Source organism: Bubalus bubalis, chromosome 14, assembly GCF_019923935.1.
Source record: "Bubalus bubalis isolate 160015118507 breed Murrah chromosome 14, NDDB_SH_1, whole genome shotgun sequence".
NCBI lineage: Eukaryota > Metazoa > Chordata > Mammalia > Artiodactyla > Bovidae > Bubalus > Bubalus bubalis.
The window spans coordinates 32,719,440-32,736,947 of record NC_059170.1 but is presented as its reverse complement, the minus strand read 5'-3'; the positions used below and the strand labels follow the sequence as shown (position 1 = coordinate 32,736,947).

The window sequence follows — 17,508 nt, the reverse complement described above, 5'->3', positions numbered from 1 at the left end:
TACCCCACACCCCATATCACTGTTCCCCAGGTGCCTGCCTGCCTGCCTCCTCCGACTGAACCACACTCCTGGAGAATTGTTGGGCCTATTCCAAGTTCCATCCCTTAAAGACAGCATGTTGTTCAGTCACTAAGTCGTGCCCAACTCTTTGTGACCCCATTGGACAGCAGCACACCAGGCATCCCTGTCCCTCACTATCTCCCAGAGTTCGCCCAAGTTCATTCCATTGAGTCGGTGATGCCATCCAACCAAGACAAGCACAGCCAGGGATAAAATCTAACAATTCATGAACATCTACTATGTACTTCTATGAGGAAGGCCTCAGCATGTCAGCCCTTGACCCCTCTGAACCCAGGTGTTCTTTCTGGTTTCAGTTTTCACTACACACACTCCCTGCCCCCCCCAAACATATACACATACTCCAACTTCACCAAAGACTCAGGTATCCCCAGCCTCGCCTCTCTGAAGGCCTATGGAAAACACTCCTCCCCACACATTACAGAAGGGAGCTCTGGGTTCTCTTAATACATGTACAGCCTTGTGAAGGACACAGAGCTTGTGCAACTGTGTGACTGCACGACTCTGTGTTGACTGAACCACCAGCAAGGCCTGCCCCATTGATGTTCCCTGAAGCTACAGACATCTTGGAAATGAGAGTACTTTGCAGCCATCACCACCCAACCCCAGCCTGTTCCCAAAGCATGAGCATCTCACCCCCAGGAAATCCTGCTGCCTATTACTCGAGTGAGACTGCAGTTCCACAATCACTGAGCAGGGCTGAGGTCCCAGACTAGACTGGTGACCCCTTCCTCAAGCCCTGGGAGTGAATCACAAAGACTGTCAATGACCCAGGCTGGTGCAGGACGCCCCATCCCCCTCAGTGTTGGAGCCCGCTTCAGCCTATCAGGCTAATTCCCTCCCTAATAGTGACCACGGCAACAAAAACAATGCCACAAGGGACCAGGCTCCCAGGAGCCCCTCACCCTTCCAGAATTGTCTCTCAGAAGAAACAAAAGTCTGCCTATCCTTGGCTCCCTTCTGAATACAGGCTCAGGCTCCCAAATGTGTCTGTCTCCCTGTCCTTTTCTCAGCGTCACCCCAGGATGAATGACCATATCCCAGACAACTGTATGACCAAAGCAGTTAGCCCACCTGGCTCACCTCCAGTCACCCTTTAGAGTCCAGACTCCCAACAGCTGAAGCACTCCAAAATGGGCCTACCCCTTCCAATAAGCAGGCTTCTCTACACAACATGCTTGCTCATGTGAGCTCTGTCTAGAGCTTTAGGGGCCACTTGCGCCTTCCTTAAGCAAACTCACGGACTTAAAAGGGTCTCCTCCCAACAGATACTCCTAGTGCCCTGGAGAAGCAACCCTACCTCAGTTTCTCTGAAGGAACCCCTCTCTGCTTCAGGCTCCTTACAGGAGGGAGGGAGGGGGAGGGAATCTGGGATACTGGTCCTGAGGAATCTCTCTGGACTGCCTGACAGGTCTGGGGAGGGATTTGGATTCTCAAGGGCCCCCTAGACAATGCAATTATTCTTCAAATGTAAAAAACGCCCAGAAATCCCAGACCAGCTGCTTTGCACAGCGGCCCTGACAATGGGGCTCTGTGTCTGCCCATGAGGCTCCTCCCACCGTCAACCCCAGGGAAGGACTGAGTCTGAACTCCTCCTAGCCAGACCCTCTCCAGCCCTCCTCACCCAGGCTAGCCAGCCAGGAAGTGAAAAAAGTGGGATTGCTGAGCCAGGCCTGGCCAGTCACGGAAGGTAGGCTGGGGTGGGTCAATGTGGGGACAAGGCAAGAGAGGTCTGTGACCCAAGAAGACACAGGGGGAAGGGAGAGAACACTGGCCTGGGAACCCAGAGACCTGGATTCAGGCCCCAGCTCAGTCTCTCTTGGCAGTGACACCAGACTAGTGTCTTCCCTTCTCTGGGTCTCACCTACAAATACCTCTGAACTCACCCCAAAAGCAGAGCACCTGTACCCCATCTGCTGGACATATTTTTCTAAGCCCCATCTAATGTGTAAATTCCTGCCTCCTTCAGTCTTTAAGTTTCCCTTCTGTAGATACAGCTACCTGGTGGGACTGCTGGGAGAATTCAATGATAGCACAGAAAAAAGGTGGGGTCACCTGCCAGGGTCACCTCAGAGAGGGAGGGAAAGGGAGGATGATCCCCAAAAAGACTAGTACAGAAGAGGGAGCCACCTCTTCTAGGGCCCAGAGCTCCATTTCATGTGTAGAAGAACCTGTCTTCATCTCAGCTTAGACTCCAGCCTCAACCTGGACCCCAACCCTAATATCAGAGTGGACCTTAGCCTTGGCATCAACCAGACTATCCTACAGCCTGTGTATGACCTACCCCCCAACTTTGACCCAGCCTGACTATCCCACCAGTCTTGCCAGGGAGTGGGTGGGGAGTAGGCATCAGATATGGTGGCCATTTGCCAACTGTAAGCTCAATCAATGAAAGAGACAAAGCATGTGGGCTGCATTCTGCACAGCCCTCCCACCAGCACTGTTCTCCGGCCCTCCCAGGCCAACATGGGGAAGGGGCTCTAGGGGCCCCACCTTCCTTCTTGGCACTTAGACTTTTCTCCAAGCATAATGTCTTTATTACCCACATTTCTTTCCTGTAACCAAATGCGTAAAGTCCCTAAAAGCACAATTTTAAAAGGCTTTGTAAGCCTTTTTCAGAAGAGAAGTGGGTAGCCTGCACTGCATGGAAAAAAGACAGCCCTAAACTCAGTGTTTGGGGGGTTGTCAGAGCCAAAGGCATGACCCATGAAGGCACTGGTGGGCATGATGGGAAGGCATTCCTGGGGAGGTGAGTGCTCTGGCTAGTTTATATTTCCCTTGATGCTCTGCAAGGTGGGATAGACTAAGTGAATTGTTTTAGGACCAGCTTATAGCTGCCTGCAGAGACAGAAACCGGGGACTACCTGAGAAGGGGTGGAGGAGGGGAAAAAAGGAAGGGGAGAAGTCAGGGAAGGGATAGGGTCCTTTTGATGGGCATAAAGCTCAGCTGACAGTGGAACCAGGGAATCCATCAAAGAGATCCCGCCCACCGTCAGCAAAAATGAGTGGATCACGCTCTGACATCGAACTGCCAGAGATCAAATTGCCAACATCCACAACCCATACCTTGAATGAAGCCAGCCAGGACCCTGGACCCTATTAGCCAGTGTCCTGTGTCCCCAGCAAAGTCCTAAAGGCACAGGTTTCACTGTGGCTCCCTTTAGCAACCCTTAGGATAAGACCTCATGGCCTGGATTTTCCTCCCTCTGAGCAGGACCTGACACCCCAACTCTAACCACCCCTCTAGGAAGCCATTAGCTACAGAAGTATAAGAGACCACAGAGCTGGTTACTATGCCAGTGACTACATTGGTGTGAGACTGCCCTTGGTGACGTCAATCAGGCCATGGGCCGGGGAGGGCTGAAGGGAGATGGTACTCACAGTCACTCACTACCCTGGGAAGGGCTGAATCTGGAGAGAGAAAATCAGCCTCAAGACCATACGAGCCCTGTTCTGAGGCACCCAAGTCACCATGGCCCTTGGGGAACCCCAGGAAGACACCTTTTGTTTCTCTCATCCTCCTTTGTCTTTCTGTCCCCAAACCACCACACACACACACACGCGCGCGCGCACACTTTTATGTTTCCCTTGATGACTCAGCTTGCTAAATAGTTTCCTCCTTTGGGACTACCTTTAGCACCATGGTTTTCATGGAAACCATGATTCACAGGAAAAACCCTCAGAGAGGACCCAAAGTGCAGGGATGAGGTCTAACTCTAAGTGACCCAGGGAAGACTCTGTTTTCTCATCTGCAAAATGGGTATTGTCATCACATCTGTTCTCTAATGGATCTTGGGCTCCCACTCAAGTTTTTGGAGGGATGTATGTTTTGCTTCCCTCAAGATGCACCTTCCGCCTCCTTCATAGCAGCATTATTCACAATAGCCAAAAAATGGAATCCACTCAAGTGTCCATCAATGGATGAATAAACAAAATGCGGTACATGCATACAATGGAATGTTATTCAGCCGTGAAAAGGAAGGCAATTCTAACGCACACAACAACATGGATGAACCTTGAAGACATGATGCTAAGTGAAATAAATCAGTCACAAAAGGACAAATACTGTATGATTCCACTCATATGAGGTACGAAGAGCAGTCAAATTCAGAGAGACAGAGAGTACAATGGGAGTTGTCAGGGACAGGGGAGTGGGGGAAAACAGAGTTAGTGTTTAAAGAGTACAGAAGTTCAGTTTTAGTGGTGATGGTAGCACAATGATGTGAATATATTCATACCACTGAGCTGTATGCTCAAAAATGGATAAAGTGATCAATTTCTGTGTATTTTACCACAATAAAAACAACAACAATAAAGTTGAGTGAGTGCTACTCTGTGACAGGCTCTTGAGGTACAGAAACAGCCAGATGCCTCCCCATCAAGGATTGGGGTGACAGGTATCTGTGTGTGTGTGTGTTATTCACTCAGTCATGTTTGACTCTTTGCGACCCCATGGAGTCAATCAGGCCCCTCTGTCCATGGGATTTCCCAGGTAAAAATACTGGAATGGGTTGCCATTTCCTTCTCCAGGGAAATCTTCCCAACCTAGGCATCGAACCCACATCACCTGCATTGGCAGGCAGATTCTTTACTGTCTGAGTCACCAGGGGTGACAGGTGCCACAAAGCAAAGCAGAGAAGGGGAGAGGCAGCTGCTCTGTACGGGGAGTCAGGGAAGCCTCTCTGACACCAGAGCAGAGGAAGTGAGAGGCAAGAGGGGGCCAGAGCCTACAAATGCTGTGGTGGCCTCCTAGGGATTTGCTGAATGAAGGAATGTGGGAGTAAGAGCAAGGATGGGACAGGGATGACTTGGGCGGCCCGTCATGACACCAGGACCAATCCTTACAAGTTCTCTGTCAATTGGTCGTCTCCTTTCCCCCTCACAACAAGCCTGTGAAGTAGGAAAGACAAAAATTGGTTCTGGGACCCACAGGCAGGAGAAGGGCCCTGGTGGCCTGATTCCAGAGCCCAGTTCTTTCCTTGGGGCTTCAGGAGAGATAGGAATGCTTCTCCGGGCCACCTCCCATCGCAGGGCTGAGCCTGCCCCCAAACACACAGCCGAGGGCCCCTCTCCCAGCCCCACTGCATAGGGCATCACCTGCAGGCGTGGCCTTAATCAGCCCCTGGCCTGAGCTACTGTCCCCACGTGGAGATCCACCCATTCAGAAGATGGGGCACTTGAGGCCAGCGAGGTGTGAGCTGGCAGATGAAGAGGTAGCCTCCCGGCAGGGCTTCTCCCCTCTCCCTGCCAGGAGCCGCAGCCTCACAGTTCTGGAGGGAAGGAAGACAGCACAGTCAGCAGTTTCCACTGACTCTTTCAAAATCACTGACAAGAACTGAGGCTTGTGAGACAGCTCGGCCAGGCGCGGTTCCCCCTTGCCTGCCCCTCGTGACTGCACAAAGCCGATCTGTGCTTCAGCTCCAGCCCCGAGGGGGTGGGGGACTCTCTAAGTAGAGTGGGGACCTCACCCATGGCTCTCTCAAGGAAAGATCTTCCTCTTCAGGAGAGGCTCTGGAGCCACGGGTGGGGTCTCCCAAGCCACGGGTGGGGTCCCCATTCTACTCAGCCCAGGATTCAGGCTACTAATGGCATAGTTGGGCTATCCAAGGCTTTTGCTGGTTCAGGCAGCATGTGCAGGAAGAGGCTCCCCTTCATTCTAAGTTCCCTTCCTGCAAAGCTCCCTTTTCTGTGCTCACCACCCCCCAAACTCAACATGGTTTATCACAGAGCACAGGTGGCATGCATGATCATGAAGAAAACATCCCTCCACAGTCCAGTTACTAAATAAACCCCAGGGCAAATCTCGATTTGTTGAACCCTTTGTGTGCCGGGCCCTGTGCTGGGCACATTCCATTCATGGCATCATTTAATCCTCCCTAACACCCTGATGCCCATTTAAAAAATGAGGAAACAGGCTCAGAAATGTTCACAGGTGTGACGGAGGCCACCCAGACAGAGTGAAGGGCAAAGCAGGCTTGTCAGTGCCCGGTTCAGCTCTCTACCCTGCACTTGCCCACCTCTCAGGCCCTCGGTCAGCCTCCCGGGGCAGCAGGCCTGAGCACAGTCCTCGATCTGGCACTTCTGTCTTACCCCTCCCCACACAGTGACACTGTACAAACTGTACCAGGCACCCCGGGCTAGCAGGAGGTGTCCCCGGCCCGGCAGTTTACCCTCGCTACACTGCCAAACCTTGCTGCCCAGAGGCCACTCGCCTCCTGGCCAAGGCATTAGTCAGGTGGGCTGTGGGTCCCATGGGGACTGACTTAAGGCTTGCCAGAACACAGCCCTTTGCCCTTCTTGGTTTTATCCTCCATAAATAGTGACAAGGACAGTGATTTTGGTAGGACAAAAGAAAATTCTAAGAGCGGCTAAATGATAATTCCCTCTAGACAGTTACCTCTTCTCTCTGGCCCAAGATTTTCCTCTCCTGGTAACTCCAAGGTGATTTAACTGTGCTCTCCTTATACAGGATTACCCAATAAAGAGCTCCTCATAAAGTTCAACCCTGAAGCAGAACACCACCACCTCCACCCCTGCAATCACCTGCCAGCCTTAGAAAGAGCTGGAATCAAGTCAGAAAAGCCAATGGTGTTCATTTCAAAATGCATATGTGGGCCCCATGATTTAATCCATAAAACACCTACAGAGTTAAAACACTGAGCTTAGACAATAAACATATTCTTCAAGTTCTTTTGTTGAGTTCAAAGACAAACTTAAAAACTCACCAGCTTTTAGAATGAAGAAAAGTCTGTTCTTATAATTCTATCATCACTGTTACCACTATTTTTCACTGAGTATGTCTGAGGTACAGAGGGCAATGCTAAGCATTTGGCATGGAATGTTTAGGTTAATCATGTCAATACCCCCTTCTACAGAGGACAAAACTGAGTGAGTTTCAGAGAGGTTTCACAACCTGTCATCTGACATAAAGCAATTCAAAATATACTAAGATACTAAGGCTCAGATTTTACTCTTCTTAAAGCCAGAAAATGAATCAAATTCATCATCTTTTCTTGAGTTACTTTCTCAGATTAACTCAAAATTTTGCACTAACTGTATATGATTTTTTAATTTTCCAAAACAGAAGAAAGTAAGAGAGATATGTGTGTTCAACACTTAAAGACCTCACTTAAAAAATCTTTCCTATGACCATTTGCCCATTGGTGGTCCTGCATGTCTCCTACTTAGCTGATTTAAGGTCTAGCTATTTGCCTGTCCACTCAGAGCACCCATCAGCCCTCTCTCCCTGGAGTCAGTACTTGGGGTGGCTGGGCTGGACTGGCCTGGGGAAGAGGTCTGGTTGTGGGTAGGAAGGCATGGTTGAAGGTGTGGAGATAGGCTCTGAGGGGTCTGTGACTTGAGAAAAGGGCATCAAACCAGATGTCCTAGAACCCAGATTTGAGACCCAGTCATGCTACTTGCTGGCACTGCCAGCATTCCCATCTTTGGGAAATAGCTCATACCCCATGCACCACAAGGAGAGGAATTATGTGTCCATCAGGGCCTCGGACAAGGCTGCAGAAGGTGGCTGGGTTCTTTGTTCTGTTTCCTAATAAATCACAACGCATTTCCAAGAGCTGCTTCTCTCGGTCTTAAATCAAACCTTCCTTAACACCCTCCCCCAAGAAGCAGCTAAAGAATCTATCTGCAAATGCAGGATACATGGGTTCAATCCCCAGTCTAGGAAGATCCTACATGCCACAGGGCAACTAAGCCCAAATGCCACAACTTCTGAGCCTGTGCTCTAGAGTCCAAGAGCCACAACTACTGAAGCCTGCATGCCTAAAGCCCTTGCTCCAACAAGAGAAGCCACCACAATGACAAGTCCACGCACCACAATTACAGACCAGCACCCAGTCACCACAACTAGAGAGAAGGCCACGGCAGCAGTGAAGACCCAGCACAACCAAAAATAAATAAGTTAATTTTTTTTTTTAAATGGAATCTAGACTGAGAGGCAGGGGTACTGAATTTACCTGCCCCAACACAGCTAAGCCACCCTGGTTTGGCTGAATCCAAATGTTTTTCTTCATCCCCTCCTACTGACTCCTGATTCAGAGAGAGCAGGAGAAACTTTGGGTTCCTGACTATTTGAAGAAGAAATAAACAGGGGCAAAGGAAGAAGAGAGTGCAGCTGAACTGGGTAAGAAAGCTCACTGAGCACCCAGGGCCTCCCTGACGGGTGTTGTCAGCACATAGGGCTCTTACCCACATGCACTATTCCGGCAATTTCTGGATCATTGTTTGAAATCCCATACTCCATCACCTCCACCTGAGCTGCTGAGTCCTCACACCTCAGAGGAAATGGGGTGTGACAAGGGGCAAGGCAGGGTGACCTCACTGACCTCCTCTCCCAGCTATAGGGGAGGCAGGAGGAGCACAGGCCCAGGGATTCTCCCTGTCCTACACTTTAGACACCCCTTCCGGGAAGGTGACAAAAGTGAGATTCTTAACCTTTTGGGAAAATGACTCAGAGCTCTGAAAATGACTATGAGCCGTTCACTCACCCCCAGCCCCATGCTTGAGACATGAAAGGGTGCAGCAATTCTCTTAGGAAGCCAATGGAGAGTCCTGTACTCCTAACCCACCATCACACGCAGCCACTTTTCTCACTAAAACACTGTTCTGATCAAACCACTGCCCTGCCCAAAAACCTTCAATGGTTCCCAGTGGCCTAATGAATGAAGACAGGTCCCTGACACCTCTTCCCTGCCCTCAGGTCCCTTGTCTTCTGCGCACACCCACTGGACCCCAAGACTCCCACACCCAGACCTGGCCCACAGGGCATGTGGGCCCTGCCCAGATGCCTTCTGCCCAGATATCCCCGCCCTGCTAGCCACTCCCCCAGAAAGCCAGTCCTCACTCACTCTTTCTCTCGCCCTTCCAGATCACTCTTCTGTTCTAATCAAGACCCTACCCCGAGCCTCAAGGTGAGTGCAAAGAAAAAGAGAGCAAGCCGGGCTGTCAGGCAAGAAAAGGGAAATTTATTAGAGTGAAATGAGAGGGTGACTGGCCCTTAAGGAGAACCAGTGTCCTCCCTTTCTGACAGGGTCTTTCTTATAGCCCACCAATGAAAAAATTCTCTGAAGAGATGGTTAATTTTTAGCCTGTAGTTGAGTCCTGTGGTCACGTAGCCAGAGGTCTGGAATCTGGTGGTCTCGTAGCTTTGAGAAGGTAGGCCAGTGAGGAAACAGAATGTCATTTGGGCAATTTGGTCATCTCAAGGATCGCTGTGATTTTATTCTTTGTTTGCGAGGTCAACATTATGAGCCATCTTAACAATGAGACCCCATGTGGGCCCTATCAACGCCCTCTCCTGACCTTTGGACCTTTCAAATCTCTGACAGTCCGCTTCCCTGGGATCCTCCTGGAGACACTGCCTGCAGCCCTGTCAATCACACTAAGAGCAGGCAACAAGAATCTGGGTGTCACACAACCCTAAAAGGGAGATAGCAGTATCCTCGCAGTACCAATGAGATTGAGGCATAGAGAGGTTTTAGCTTCTTGCCCAGGGATCACAATCCCACTCTCTGAGATTAAAGGAAGGGAGAGAACTTGTAGGGCAGGAAGACAGCAGGGGATGATGGGGTAGGAGGCCCTCCCAGAATCCCTAAGACTCAGGCCTGGCTACTGTTGGGTCCCTTGCCCACCCACCAAGTGAAGCAAAGCTTCCTAGAACCCAAGTCCTAGAACCCAGGACTGGTTCTGGGCCCCAGTCCCCTCTTGGCCATCCCTTCCTCTACAGTGCTCTTTTCTTCCACTGACTGTCCAAATTGAACCCAAACCACCAAGTCCACCTCTCCCAGGAAACTATTGCTCCATCCTACCTCCCCTCCCTGCACTTGTGGGCCCACCCATCACCCATGTTTACAGTTTCTGTGGAACAACATCCTCCCACATCAGCCCCTCCCATCAGGTGTTTCATTGGACAGTTAGTCATTATTAGGATGTCTTCAAAAAAATTTTCTTTCTATGATCAAATCAGCTTAGGAAATACCAGTTTATTTTCTGCAGGACTCTTCAAGAGTCTTTTAAATGCATTCTGAATCTCCCACAGAATTGTAGAGTGGCTTTTCCAGTTTCTACACCTGTTTGTCCCCTGAAACCTTGAGGCTTCTCAGAACAGTATTTGAGAACACTTCCTCCTCCCATCCCCTCAGGCTTCCCTGGTGGCTCAGCAGTAAAGAATCAACCTGCTAAAGCAGGAGATGCAGATTCGATCTGCAGGAGAAGGAAATGGCAACCCACTCCAGTATTCTTGCCTAGGAAATCCCATGGACTGAGGACCCTGGCGGGCTACAGTCCATGGGGTCACAAAGAGTTAGACACAACTAAAGAGCAACAGTCCACCCCTTCAGGACAGCCTGCACAGCAGGGAGCACATGGGTAGGAATCAAGGAGGGAAGCTTCGGGTCCCCTTTTAGGAGTTATGAGTGACATTCTGGAGCTCAGCCTGAAAGCCCCTCCTGGCACTGCCCAGGGCAGCAGAACCAGTGTCTTCTCTTCCTACCTTCCTTTGGGTAAGGTGACTGCCTACACTTCTGCTAGAGTCTAGAGGGACCTCATTTGACCAGTTGCCTCAGATACTACCCTTCAGGCTATGCAAAGCCCAGAGAACAAGGGGTCTTAGGAGATTCCCCCAAATCAAGCTGGACAGCTCTTCTGGGCAAATCACTCACTCTACTCCATCATTAGCCCATGAGTTTCAATAGTAATCCAGGATTAAAATGTATTAAGCTGCCATTCTGGGAAGATGCAGTGTTCCACTCAACAAACCCTGCAACTCTCCCCACTGCTCCCCAGGGAGGGGACTGAATCCCTCAATTTACAGGAAACTGAGGCCTCAAAGCAGAACAGACACTTGCTTGTAGTGACCCAGCCAGGGGCAGAGCAGAGAGAAGCATTCAGGCCTCCCCACGCCCACGTGGCCCAACAGCAACTCATGCAACCATCAGGGCAGCTTCAAGGACTCACGCAGGCCAGGCGGGGATAAGGGTTACTTGCTGGGGGGTAATGGCTCAGCAGCTGGGAGACTTTCGGGGCTTTGAGCAGAAGATGGCATGTCTAGGGCTGGAGTCAGCTGTTTCCCTAATCTCCTTGGCCACACCCTGGCTAGAGGAAGGGTGCTCACCCCAGATTGGCTAACCATAGGCCAGCTTGGCTGTGGGGAGAGATAAGATGCCCTACATGCTACCCGCATGTCATCTTGCCCTGGGGCAGTCACCTAAGATACTTTCTCATGGTTTTGAGAGCTCCTCAAAGTCTGGCAACCTAGAAATCAGGCTTGTGTTCCCAACCTGAGACCCAAGTCCCCAGAAGCCCCTCACTTGGCCCCACCTCCCAACAGAGTAGCCCCTCCATCCCATACACTCTTCATAACTCCCCTCTGCCCTGCCCTCATACAAGTAGTCTCTACACCTCCCCCAACACAGTCCACAGGACCCAAGACAGTCTCCTGTTTCAGGTCTCACCTGATCTGTGCCCATCCCTGTATCTGCCTGGCCCAAAGTCCGCAGTCTCAACCCTCACTACACAAAGATAACCCATAAGCCAGCAGCATCACACCACCCAGGAGCTTGTTAGAAATGCAGAGTCTTGGGCCCATCACAGACCTGCTGAAATGGAACCTGAATATTATTAACAAGCTGCCCAGATGACCCACATGTATGCTAGATGTTTGAGAAATACTTTTATAGACCACTGATGTAATCAAGTCCTTGCACCCATGGCAAGCTTCGACAGCTCCTTGGGGGCCTAGTGAATCAAGTCTAGACTCAGTGACTTGGCAATCAATGCTTCAGCTGACTTGTCCAGGCTTGGGCTCCCACTCCACCTCAGGAAAACCATCCCATCCTGTGTTGGCCAAAGCCACCCAGGACTTCAGAGCCCCCTTAAAGCGCCACCTCCTCCAAGAAGCTGTTCTGAACCATGTCCCACTATATCACATCTGGCTTGGCTCACTCTTATTTCCTGATGAGTGGGGACCCTGTCCCGTGTTCCCAGTGGCTCCAAGCACCAGGATGGGGCACTGAAGATGGCAGGTGCCAATTCCAAGTAACAAGGCCCAGTGCCAGTTATTGGGAAGTCCACCCTCAGCTCTAGTCTGTCTTCACCTCAACTCAGCAGACAAGGATTTGGGCAGGGTGGACAAGCCCATTGCATACTTCAGAGAAGAAGCACTCCTCAGAAACATGGGCTTAATGAGCTTCCAGCAACAATGTGGAAAATGCAGAGAGAATGCCTCCGAATCTCCCTCTTTTCCTGGGGGACTGGGAGGTCTGCTGAGATAGATAAGCAGATCCCCTAAAACCTGGGGTCAGAATGTGGAGCAAAGCAACTCCATCCCTGTGTGGTCAACAAACCTTTTTTCTGCCTATTAGCCAGGCCCCTGGAAGGCCAAGTCACCTGCCCCGAGGCATCCTCATGACCAAACAGAAAAGCCTCAAAGGACAAGGCTGCCACACCCTCCTGCCCACCCCCTCCTTTCTGGCCCAGATCCTGCAGGCTGGCATCCCATGGGAAGTCCTTGCTCCTTTGCCCTGGGTCTTCAAGAAGGTATTCAAGCATGGACCTCAAGGAGTTCCTGGCTTCCACAGCCTCTGGGGATCAAAGAAAAAAAGTCTCTTGACTCTCATTTTACAGACACAAAAAGAAGTAAGGACAAGGCCAATACTGAAGTAGAGTAAGCTCTTTTCAGTTCCCATTTCTCTGTTTCCCCAGCTCTGCTCCTACCTTCAACCCAGCCCTACTTAGACCCCCATCCAGGTTTCCCAAGGCCAAGTCTGAACCTCCACATCATAACATCCTAGATTGAATCCAGAACAGGCTAGTTTATCTGCAGAGCTCCTATCTGACCTCTCTAGAAGTCCCCACAGGCAGATGAAGAGGGCAATGGGGCAATGCTGAATCAAAGAAGTGATATTCTAATGGTGGTATCTCAAGCAGGGAGCTGTTTTTGTACCAGAAGAAAATGTCCTCCCTAGCTCCCTGAAATCACATTATGCATGACACCATATTTGGCTTGGGCACAGTGCCCCTCCTAGAAGAAAAGGAGAGGCATGAAACAGACAGACTCAGCCACCCACTCTGAGTAAGGACCCCTTCTACCTTAGAGGGTTTGACTTCTTTCCTACCTCTCCAGCCCCAAGGCCAAGCACCTTTGGGAGTCAGGAAAAAAAAACACTTGTTAAAAAGACTTCAGCTCACATATCTGAGAGGTAAGAAAGAAGTGACAGAGTAGAGTGACTTAGAGCATGGATTCTGAAGCCAAATTGCCTAAGTTCAAATCCTTGCTCTGTCACTATTGAGCTGTATGACTATGCCTTGGTCTTCCAATCTGTGAAATGGGAATAAGACCTATCTTATAGAGCTGTTAAGAGGATAAAAGGAGCTAATATTTGCAAAGTCCTTAGAATACTGCCTGGCACCCAGTGAATATACCAGGGCCCTGGACTAGCCTCTTGGCCTCTGCTCAATTTCTCCCACCCAGGACACCCTCTTTTCTCCCTGCTCTATCCCAGCTCAAAGCCTTTCCTAGGCATGCCAGCCCAGTTGTGATCTGAACCCCAAGCCCCTAGGTCTGGCACTCACCTCACAGTCTTATCTTGGTCCATCACCAGTCTCCCTGTCTAGGGCTGCGCTTCCTGCCCCCAGATCTGAGGACCCTTGACTCCTAGCCCTTCATTCTGAGAGCACTAGCCAAACAGCTCAATTCTCAGCTGGGCTCCTCTGTGCAAAGAGGAGAGCTGTGGGTGGGAAGATAAAGGACTAGAGACCCCCCAACCTCAGCTTCTTCCTCCCCTTCAACTCTCTGCCCCCAGGGCTGGGTACCCAGCAGTCACCCAAGAAAGTAACTTGAAATAAAGCCCTGGCTGCCCATGCCATCTCTATCTCCTGAGTTAGAAAACACACACAAGCACACAGGTACATACCCTTCTGTTGACCTAATCTGGATTTCCACCAAAGGGAGCAAAGGAAATCATTGATCCCCAACCCACAGCAATCCACATCAACTCCACACCCCCTATCCATCCAATCTCCCACTACATGTACAGGCCTGCCTTTAAGCCATTTGTACTGTCTCTTCTTCCCTTTTCCCACTGGCCCCCTCAGATTCTTGCAGTGATTTGCACAACTGCTTTCAAGGAAAGAAAATAAAAGTCCTCTGATCACATGAGATTTACAGGGGGCTCCTGCACTGCCTGACCTTCCCACCTGGCTGAAGATTTCCTGAGTATTGGCTACATTCCAGGCATTCTGCTAGATGCTCCAGATGCAATGGTGGGCCAGTCCTCAGGACGCTACACAAAGTAAACAGACGACTGCAACAAATGGTTATGAACTGTGATAAGCACAATGAAGAAAGTAAACCACGTGCTATGATGAATTACAAAGAGGATGGGAAGGCATATGTGAGGTAAGACCTGAAAAACAAGAAGGAGCAGAGCCAGTCCAGTAGAAAACCTTGGAAGTACATTCTAGGCAGAGAAAACAGCACAGGCAAAGGCCACAGGGCAGGAAAAAGCTTAGGTGTTCAAACGGCAGAAGTGATTCAGGTGTGGCTGTCAGAAAAATGCAAAGGGGACAGTGGTCAGGATTAGCCTAGGGGAGGTCAGCAGTGACCAGATCATGGAAGACCTGAAAGACCGGGGAAAGCTTTGAAATTTTACTCCAAGTGCAAAAGGAAGCTGTTTAGGCTCTTAGAGGAATGAGACTACTCAATATTTTTCTAAATTGTTCTTGTTGCTGTTAAAATCGATTTGAGGAGGCAATCGCAGACTTGGGGAAAGCAGGCAGAAGCTACTACAGTATTAAGGCAAGACAGAAAAGGTAGCTTAGCCTGGGGCAGTAGCCTAGGGCAGTAGCATGGAGTCAGAGTATGAAGAATAGGCCTGAGATAGATTTGGCAAAAGACCTTGCTGTAGTACCAGCTGTGGAAAGAAGGAAAAAGATTCCACCTAGTCTCCTGTCTTTGACAGCAGGTGCATTATGGGGCCTTTACTGAGATGGGAAGGCCACAGGAGGGTCATGCTTGGGGAGTGCAGTCAGGACTCTGTTTCATCCATATTAAGTTTTCATACCTACAACATCATAAATCATTAGATTGTGGCTGGATAGAGAGGTTAAACTGAAGATAAAACTTGCTACATAAAATTATGAGAATGAAAATGATGTACATTTAAGATGTGTGCTTGTAAATTAATGTTTGAAATAAATGATTTTAAAAATTATAAGAAAAAAAATGAGAGCTTGAGGGGAACGTAAATAGAAGGGACTCAGGAGAAAGGAGGGGGTAAGAACAGAGCCCAGGATTCTCCAACATTTACAACTGTGTGAAAGAGTCATCCTTAAAAACAAGTAAGGAAGGGCTTTGGTAGGAGGAAAGGGGGTTTGTGAGGAAGAAAACCAGAAGTCAAGAGAGGACATTACAAAGAGTGATCTAGACCAAGGGAGGTCAAGGAAGATCTGCTTATAGGGGAGTGTAAACCACTGGAGACCTTTACTAGGGCAGCTTCAGTGAAGCGGTGGGACCAAAGCCAGGTCAAGTGAGCTGAAGAACACAGAGACCATAGGTACAGGCAGCTCTCTGGAGAAGTATTACTGTGAAGGGAAGTGAGGTCATCTGTAGCTGGGGGAGAATGAGGGATGAAGAAAAAAAAGGTGGGGGAGGGTCATAAAAGGGAAGCAGTGGGGTGCCAAAGCATGTGAAGAAGGTACTGCTGTGAATGATCCAAGAGGAGAGGTAACTGAAGAATGAGGGACAGGGGGCAGACTACGTTGGAGTCCTAGTGGAGGCATTAGCCTGAGGCAGGAACTGGGATGCTGGGCAAAGATGCAAAACGCAGATGTGGGTCCTTCACTACACACTTTCAGATGCATGCATACCCATTCCAATGACCCCCACCCCCACCCAGACACCTGCCGTTTTGCTGCCTGCTCCAAACACAAACAAGTTACCCACCTACTTCGCGGTCTGGCACGGGATGTGCCACCACCGGCAGATCCTGCAACCAACCTGTGGGCACAACTCACCACAGGTGCCAGCTACAGCGCTTGTCTTATCAGGCCATGCCTTTTCCTGGTGCAAGCTCCCGGGGGGTCCCCAGCCTCTGACCGGCTCTATCTCTAAGCCCCTCCCCCAAATTGAGCACTCAACACTCCCTACCCCTTTCAGAGAAGGTAGGGAGCCTAACCTAAAGCAGCCTGTGAGCCCCTAGTTGGCTTTTCGGAGAGAGCTGCTCCCAACCCGGTCCGGGGGACTCCTCCCATACCCCCCGCGAAGAGACTACCTGGACGCCCTTTGGGAGGACGGCCCAGCCTCTTCCAGCGTCCCGACCATCGCCCCGGCGCCTTCTCTTCCTTCTCCAGTGCCCACCCTCCGGGTCGCCCGAGCAGTCGCGGGGCGTCAGCGCCCGGCTTTGTCTGCTCCCACCGAGGACGCCCGCCGGGGACGTCTCCAGTCGCACGCAGCCCCAGGGTCCCGCCTGCCCTCCACGCCAGCGCAGCCCCTGCCCCGGGAACCACCGCCACCGGGTCGGACTGCCGCCTCCCGCAACACGAGCTAAGGGGCGCGGCACCCACCGCCCCCGCCAGCCTCCGGGAACGCCGGACACCCTCGCCCTCCCGCACGACCGCCGCTCTAGCTGCCCGAGCCCCGGACCGGCCGAGCCCTCGGGGCTGCTGCGGGCCCCTCACCCTCCCGCGGTCGACTCAGCCCCAGCCTGCGCCCGAATGGGGCCGGCGGCCGGGGGTCGAGGATCGGGGAGCAGGCGCGCGCTGTACCTTTCCCTGCTGAGCCGGGGAAGAGAGTTTTCCGTGAGTGGCGCTCCACCTCGGCCTCCTCCGCCTCCCCTTCTCCTCAGCCGCCGGGCTTCCTCCTCCAGCCGCTGCTGGGACCTTAGGGGCCCGAGCCAGCCGCCGCGGCCTGTGTGGGGCCCCGTTCAGCCTCGCGTCCCCGACCCACCCCGCCCAATCCGTTCAGGCCCAGCCCCCGCTCCGCCTTTAGGCGGGGACTCGCCGAGCTCCTCCCAGGCTCGGCTGGACAGGAGCGGGGAGGCTGGAGGCCGCGTTGGCAGAGGACCTCTGTGTCCCTTCTTGCAGAGGGACCGGGACCCAGCGCTCCCTACCTGAGCTCCAACGTCCCCTCCTCAATCTGGGCACCTAACGTTCCCACCTGTCCCCCAAAAGAAAAGCAGTTAGTCCAGCCCTGCCTGCGCTATGCTTGGGTGTAAGGTGGAGCCCAAGGGGCCTGCCAGGCAACAAGCAGAGCTAGGCCCCTGGACTCAGTTTACCCGCAGAACTCCAAACCCTACCGTCGAAAGGAAGAGGAACCTCTCTCTCCTCCCAGAGCTGCCTTCACTTCCGCAGATCCACTGGATCTCAGTTGGGGGCGGGGGTGGGGTGGTTTCCTAAGGGGCTACCTCTAGCCTC

At 51.5% G+C, this 17,508-nt stretch overlaps 1 protein-coding gene across 5 annotated transcripts in view; it reads right to left on the bottom strand.

The window, feature by feature from the left end:
• SMOX (spermine oxidase) overlaps window positions 1-17,050 on the bottom strand; it is a 35,174-nt gene extending 18,124 nt beyond the window's left edge. For 3 of the 5 annotated variants that reach the window (XM_006072939.4, XM_025264027.3, XM_044927904.2), the window contains exon 1: window positions 16,861-17,050. The gene's annotated coding sequence lies outside the window, so the exon portion shown is untranslated. Of the gene's footprint in view, window positions 1-1,378; window positions 1,402-16,860 lie in introns of those variants that run through there. The other 2 variants (XM_006072940.4, XM_025264026.3) reach the window with 2 other exon arrangements.
• Between the last annotated feature and the right edge of the window lie 458 nt (window positions 17,051-17,508).